The following is a 7,542-nucleotide window of genomic DNA, read 5'->3' on the forward strand; positions in this document are numbered from 1 at the left end:
TCCGGATTGGACCGAGACTTGCCAAGCGGCCTTGGTTTACTACCGGTAGACCGCCTGTCAAGTTTCGTACCATTTGGGCTTCGTTTGATACTCCAACGGTTAACCGAGGGACCAAAAAGGCCTCGTGTGTGTTGCAGCCCAACACCCCTCCAATTTGGCCCAAAACCCACCAAAACCCTCTCCATCATCTCGGTCGTTCGATCACGATCGCGTGGCCGAAAACCGCACCTCATTTGGACTCACCTAGCTCCCTCTATGCCTATATAAAGGTCTCTCCCCGAAAATCCCGGGTCTCCCTTTTCCCCTAACTCTAAAATCCCCTCGTGCTACCACCGGACATGTCCGCCCTAGCCGGATGCATCGCCGCCGCCAACCGCGTGGCGCCACCTGTCCAACACAGCCCGTTCCCACCGCGCGGCCCGGGAAGCCCGGAGCCGGCCCCCGAGGGCCCAACCGCTCGCCGCCGCCTCTCGCGGAGAGAGCCCGCGTCCATGCCGCGCCATCCGCCGGCCGTCCGCCGGAGCTGCGCCGCCGCCGCCCACTCGCCGGCCGCCGTCGCTGTCACTCGCCGCCGGCGCCATCTTCCTCGCCGCCTCGCCGGCGCGCGCCACCGTCGCCGTCGTCGCCCGGCCCTGGATCTGGCCCCGCCGGACCGGATCCGGCCGTCCCCACTTCCCCGGTGCCGCCCCGCGCCTCCCTGCCTTCTTTCCCATCTCCGGCGACTCTTCCGGTGATCCTCGAAGTTCGTTCCACGAAACCCTAGATCTGGGTGAGATGATATTTTCCCTAAGTCCCCGAGTTTTCCATGTTTCATATGCCCATGTTTATCATGTCGTAACTCTGCATCCGTAGCTCCGTTTTGCGCATATAGCATACCAAAATGTTCGTCTCAGAGAGCACATCATTTCATATCATTGCATCATTTTCATTTGAGTTCATCTTGATGCCCGAAATGCTGTTGGAAGAATGCTATTTGGAATAATTGTCAGATCTGCTGCTCCAATTAGATATTTGTCATTTTTGCCATGATTATTGTGTGCATGATATGCCCCTGAGCTCTAAATGTGTTTTGTTATATGCCATGCCATCTTTCCAGGGGTGCCATCCATGTATTTTTGTGATGTGTGTGGTGACTAGCACAAGCTTGCAAAGTGGTGCATTCGTTAATACTGATTTCAGGGACTTAGCCTTTCCACTAAGTCCTTGATCTGTTTATCTCAATATGCCATATGTTCATGTTGTTTCCTAGTGATCCGTGCCTCTTTTGAGGATGATCAGTAAGGATGTTTTGTTAATCTTGTAGTGCTCTATCCATCCATGTCTTTGTTTGCAATTATGGAGCACCCTAGCTTGAGTCAATCGAGGTCTACTTTTGCTATTTCGTGAATCTGGGCAGATTGTCTACTTAGCGATTTTGCCGAGGATGTTGTCGTTGATCCGTGCATGCTATGCTATTGTTCTTGCAATGTCTAGCTTGTATAATGTGTATTCTTGATGGGTGTATTCTTAGATTGTCATGGCTTGCTCTGTAGTGAGTGCATCGAGCTCGTAAACATGCCTACTTGATATCTGTTTTTGCATGCTCCAGTTTTTCACTAAGTCTGTGACCTGATTATGTTTTTGCCATGTTCACATGCTTGCAATTGTATTTTCTGTTCCCTTTTGGCTCAAGGTCACTAAGGGACTTTTGTTAAGCTCTTTGAGTAGCTCCATGCCATGCTTTACTTTGCCATGTTCAGGCCCTGTAGCATATAGTTTTCATGCTCCAAAGTGTGCTACCTGATCTGAGATTCCAGACAAGTGTTAATTTCACTGAGATCTGTTTACTAAATGCATTTTTGCCATGCTTGTTTGAACCTGTTAATGGATGAATTGGCCGTAGCTCAGTGCTAGTCTTTTGTTAAGCCTCATGAATGGATCCCTGCCATGCATTTTGTTGCCATGTTTGAGTGCTGTAGCATGTTTAACTTGTTGCATTTAGATGGCTACTTGCTGTTTATCGCAGACCGTGGTCATATTTGTATTGCTTGCCATTTCCAAACCGTAACTCTGATTCCGGTGATTTTTATATCGTTTTCAAGCGAAATCATCTCACCTTTCCAGTGACACACTTGGATTTCCAAGTTGAGGCCAGGTTCATTCATTCCTTGTCAAATCTTGCATATGCATCGCATACCGCATCTCGCATATCATACCATGTTCATGTGTTGGTTGTTTACTATGTTGTGTGCTTCTTTTCGGTGTTTGCTTCTTCGGATTGGTTTCGGTAACGTCGCGTTTGTGTGGACCCGTTCGTCTACGTCTGTTTGTCTTCTTCATGGACTCGTTCTTCTTCCTTGCGGGATTTCAGGCAAGATGACCATACCCTCGAAATCACTTCTATCTTTGCTTGCTAGATGCTCGCTCTTTTGCTATGCCTATGCTACAATACCTACCACTTGCTTATCATGCCTCCCATATTGTTGAACCAAGCCTCTAACCCACCTTGTCCTAGCAAACCGTTGTTTGGCTATGTTATCGCTTTGCTCAGCCCCTCTTATAGCGTTGTTAGTTGCAGGTGAAGATTGAAGCTTGTTCCATGTTTGGAACATGGATGTTTGTTGGGATATCACAATATCTCTTATTTAATTAATGCATCTATATACTTGGTAAAGGGTGGAAGGCTCGGCCTTATGCCTGGTGTTTTGTTCCACTCTTGCCGCCCTAGTTTCCGTCATATCGGTGTTATGTTCCCGGATTTTGCGTTCCTTACGCGGTTGGGTATAACGGGAATCCCTTGACAGTTCGCTTTGAATAAAACTCCTCCAGCAAGGCCCAACCTTGGTTTTACCATTCGCCACCTAGCCTCTTTTTCCCTTGGGTTAGGCCAGCCCAAGGGTCATCTTTATTTTAACCCCCCCGGGCCAGTGCTTGTCTAAGTGTTGGTCCGAAATGGGCAGCCTGCGGGGCCACCTCGGGGAAACTTGAGGGCTGGTTTTACTCGTAGCTTGACCTATCCGGTGTTGCCCTGAGAATGAGATATGTGCAGCTCCCATCAGGATGTCGGCACATCGGGCGGCTTTGCTGGACTTGTTTTACCATTGTCGAGGATGTCTTGTAGAACCGAGATACCGAGTCTGATCGGAATGTCTCGGGAGGAGGTCTATTCCTTCGTTGACCGTGAGAGCTTGTCATGGGCTAAGTTGGGACTCCCCTGCAGGGATTTGAACTTTCGAAAGCCGTGCCCGCGGTTATGGGCAGATGGGAATTTGTTAACGTCCGGTTGTAGAAAACCTAAAGTTGACCTTAATTAAAATGCATCAACCGCGTGTGTAACCGTGATGGTCTCTTTCCGGCGCAGTCCGGGAAGTGAACACGGTGTTGGAGTTATGATTGACGTAGGTTGTTCTAGGATCACTTCTTGATCATAGTTTATCAATCGTGCTTTGCCTTCTCTTCTCGCTCTAATTTGCGTATGTTTAGCCACCATATATTCTAGTCGCTTGCTGCAGCTCCACCTCATACCTTTACCTTACCCATAAGCTTAAATAGTCTTGATCGCGAGGGTGTGAGATTGCTGAGTCCCCGTGACTCACAGATACTTCCAAAACCAGCTTGCAGGTGCCGATGAGTCCGTGCAGATGACGCAACCAAGCTCAGGAGGAGCTCGATGAAGATCTTGTCCTTTGTGTTGTTTCGTTCTAGTTGATCAGTAGAGGAGCCCAGTTGGGATCGATCGGGGACCTTGTCGCTTTTGGGGTTCTTCTTTTATTTTGGTTCCATAGTCGGACCTTGAGTGTATTTGGATGATGTAATGCTTTATTCATGTATTGTGTGAAGTGGCGATTGTAAGCCAACTATGTTACTCTTTCCCTTATGTATTACATGGGTTGTGTGAAGATTACCTCACTTGCGACATTGCTTTCAATGCGGTTATGCCTCTAAGTCATGCTTCGACACGTGGGAGATATAGCCGCATCGAGGGCGTTACAGGTGGTGACCTGCCAATCCCACTTGCACCTGCACAAGTGGTTGAGCTCGGCCTCGATCAGCTCCAGGTTGGCGACGCCCTCACCCACGACAGATACAAGTGCCAGGAGCGAGGGGGGAGGGGGACCTCCGACACCTCGATGTGGAAGAAGCCCATGTCCTGAATGCCATGCCCATACATCATGATCTCCTGCATCATCGGGCGATCTGGGCAGAGAATCGCGGGGTGGCCGAAATCCTTGCAGATGTAGCACCTCGGAGGGTTGGGGAAGGCCACCAGGAAGTGCCCGGACAGGCCGCAATTGAAGCACGACGGACCGTCCGAGGTGGAGTTGGAAACCAGAGGTGGAGCCGCCGCCGCGGCGGTGGATGCCGGGGCCGGGGGGCGAGAGGGGCCCTTCTTCTTATTCTTCTTCTTGGCACCCGGGCGCCCCCGGTTCCCATTGCCTCCATTGGAGGGAGGGAGAGCAGCTTGGTTGTGCGGGGGCTGGTAGCGGCGGGGAGCCTGGGCATTGGTGGCGTTGGCGGGGGGCTGTTGACGGGGAGGAGAGGGGGAATGGTCCCGCCGGCACGGCGGGGAGGGGGACCTCCGCCGGGAAGACTGCCGGGCCTCCCCAGCCGGCGACCGGCCGCGCTCCCGCGAGTCCGCCCGAGGGGGCGAGTGGCGAGCCGGGGAACGGGAACGGCGGGCGTCGCGAACAGGAGACCGGCGGGCAGGGCGGGGGGAGGAGTGCCGAGAGTCGCGACCGGGGGACCGCCGGGCCGGGCGGGAGGAGAGTTGCTGCCGGAGATCAGCCTCCCGCCTCTGACCGTCGGGGAGGGCCTTGGAGGGTCTCGGCGGTCATCTGCGTGGCGTTTGGGGCGGCCCGCGCCGTCGTCCCAATCCCGGTTCATGACCGGCGGGGGAGGAGGGGAGGGCGCAAGGGGGCTGGGGGCGCCGGCGAGCAAAGAGCAACGAGGGGCGGCGGGGGGCGCGTCGGGGAGAGATACAGGAGTCGCGGGATTGGGGACGGTTGACGGGGAAACCCTAGCGGGGGCCAAATGGAACGCTGGACCGGGCCCAAGCCCACCGAGGGGCGCGGCCCAGCAGCCGCGGGGGGAGCAACCGGTCCAGGGGCCGGCCCACCAAGCGGTCAGAAGCCCGCACCCCACTGTGCGGCCCAGCGGCCGAGGAACTCGGGATGGGCCCTAAGGCGAGGCCCACGGGACAGCCCGAGACCAACGCGGTCCGGTACGACAACCCCGAGGCGACCAGGCGAGGGGCAAGGGTTTCCCCGAGCGCCGTCGTGGTGGCCGCCGACGGGGCAGGACGGAGGCGGCGAGGCCAGGCCGGAGCGCGCCGGGTTCCAGGAGGCGAATGGACGGAGGAGCCGAACGCGGAGATGAAGGGTCGGAAAGGTGAGCGCCTGACGAGCACCGACGAGAGCGCCGACGAGATTGCCAGTGCCGGGCCGGCCGGGGCCAAGGAGGACGAGGCCGGGGCAGCGGTTCTCCAGGAGGAACTTGTAGGGCCGCGGTCGGCGGGCCAGCCACGCCCCACCCGCCGGCACGGCGCCCCCGGCGACGGGACCCTGATCCCAAGGAGGCACCTTGCCCAGCCACCGCCTGAGCTGAGCTCGAAGGCCGGTGCCGTCGCCGGGCGGACCCACGGGCGGCCGAACTCCCACCCCTGAAAGTAAGGCCACCGGCGGAGTCAAGCCGAGGCACCCGGGCAGGAGCCTTGGGGGGGGGGGGCGGTCGCGGCACACAACGGGGCGCCCTGCGGCGAGGTCGTCGGCCTCAGCGAGGTCTGCCCAGACCACCCGAGACGGCGCGGCGTGGGGAGTCGACGGCGGGGCAGGCGAGGGGGTCCCCGGCGGGCGGGAAGCGCGTGAGGAAGGGACGAGGGCGTTGGCGGTGGCGGAGCCACCGGCGCGCTAGGGGCGTCGCCAGAGCCAACGGTCACAGGAGCCATCCCACCTTTTGTTTTCCCCTCTTGGTCCTTACTCTGTATTACAACAGCAAGAGCCATTTTAGATACAACAAATACCATTTTAGATTTCGAATCAGAGGACCCTAAAGCTACAAAGTTAGAACGTAATTTTACACTGCATGGAAAAACATGGTGATTTTTTCCCTCAAACAATAACTAGACAAAGATAGTTAGTGTGCATTGCCAAAATTCGATTCACATTGTACTGGACTGGAATATACGTTCAAATTTATATGCCTAAAAAGACTGTACTGGACTGGAATAACTAAACAAATATATATGCCTAAAAAGAATGTTATGGACTGGAATATACGTTCAGATTTTAATTGGTTCAGATTGTAACAATTTCAATCCATCACAAAACTAGATTATTCTACTAATGAGGTTGGAGAGAAGTATATTCTGTTCTAGGAGAAAAGAGCAATTGTCATAAGTAGAATATAAATTATAGTTGCTATGCCATAGATATCAATTCCACAAGTTCATGGTAAAAGCATAATTAACATAAACTTTCTTCGTCCATCTGGTTTATGTGTCACCCTCAAATTTTCAGAATAACTTTGTCCTAAATTTTGATTAACAAATTATGTGTTATATGTCGCACAAAGTATACATATCATTGGAAACTTCTTTTGAATTCGAATCCACTGACATACATTTTGCAACATATAACTCGGTTGTATTTTGATATAGTTAAATTTCCTGTCAAATTTGGACTAAAAATTTCCAAACGGAGGAAGTAACCATCTCTTCATCATCCTTATCGTCCCCCGCAAAAAAAAAAATCATTGTCGTCAACCTTCTCACCATAGTCCTTCTGTTCGGTGCCGTCCTCCTCCTCCCCCCCTACCAAAAACCACATGGCTCGCCTCGGTGTGGCAGCCCCTGAGACGCGGCCTTCCACCATCTCCACTCTAGGGGCACCCTCAGCCTCTTCCATTGCTGGCGCAGATAACCGCGATGCCGAGTATGACATTGAGCAGAATGGATGGAGAATTGGGTTCAGAGGGAAGAATGTGAATGTGAAGACGTGAGGCCGCAGACGAATTATATTGACCGGTAGAGTTTATATAGTATGTCGAGGAGAGAGAGCACAGCTGAGAAGGTTGAGATATGCCAGGATTACATTTTTAATAAGCTAGGGAAATAAATCTCCATGATTGTGATTATCCTTGGCTCGTGATCTTCATGATCGGTGATGGGTGCCATAGACGGACTCCATGCATGGCAGTAATCCTACGTGCATGGCTAGATGTATTCGCCCAACAGGATGGAAGGGAAACGTAGAGCATAACGGGAATGAATGATTTTTTATTTGAGCGCGGGGCTATTTCATTCAATTCTGGCTCTTTTAGGGGAATTCTGGCTTCTTTTTCTAGGGGAATTTCATTCCAGGCTACTAGAGGATCTAAAATGTTCCAGGTAGAATTTTTTTATTTTGAGCCTATTCTTGAAATGCCGTGGAGTGTTTCAAGAATAGTCCAAGAACCGAGTTCCAGGTAGCTAGAATCAAAAGGGTTACCCATCTCTCAAATCAAACCCCAAAATATTCCAGTATCAACCATAAGTTTCGAAGAAACATTGGATTTGAAAATCACATG

Source organism: Triticum urartu, chromosome 6 (assembly GCF_003073215.2).
Source record: "Triticum urartu cultivar G1812 chromosome 6, Tu2.1, whole genome shotgun sequence".
NCBI classification, from domain to species: Eukaryota; Viridiplantae; Streptophyta; class Magnoliopsida; order Poales; family Poaceae; genus Triticum; species Triticum urartu.